This window comes from Otolemur garnettii, unplaced genomic scaffold, assembly GCF_000181295.1.
Source record: "Otolemur garnettii isolate 467f Iridium unplaced genomic scaffold, OtoGar3 scaffold00918, whole genome shotgun sequence".
Taxonomy (NCBI): domain Eukaryota; kingdom Metazoa; phylum Chordata; class Mammalia; order Primates; family Galagidae; genus Otolemur; species Otolemur garnettii.
Window position 1 is genome coordinate 1 of NW_003853313.1, and position 477 is coordinate 477.

Sequence of the window (477 nt, forward strand, 5' to 3'; positions counted from 1 at the left end):
TGTGTGCTGGGCCCTGTGCACAATCCATCTGCTTTGTGTGGGCTCACAAAGGCACCCAGCAGGATACCAGCTACAGTGAGCTTGACACTGGAATCTGGGACTTGGGCTGCAAATCTGGCTGCTGCTGCTGGGAGGATACACCCCCCCTCCCCCCCCACCACACACAGACCAGGGCCTGGGGTTAGACTCTCCCACCAACCACACAGAAGATGCACCTGCTGCAAGGTCAACAGCCTGGCTCCACTAGGTGGAGGGCCAAGGGCTCTCCCAAGCCCCAAGAAGTGCTCCCCTACCATGGGAGGGGGAGGATGAGCTCTGACCCCCTACCTACTGGGTTCCCAGACATGAATCCTAGAAAGGAGTGCTTCTGTGAACATCACTGCCTGGCTACTGCCCAAATTATAGCCCAGGTGCCTGCCTCCCCACAAATCAAAGTCTTCAGTAGTTTCTCATTGCTTTTAGGGTAAGGTCTGGGTG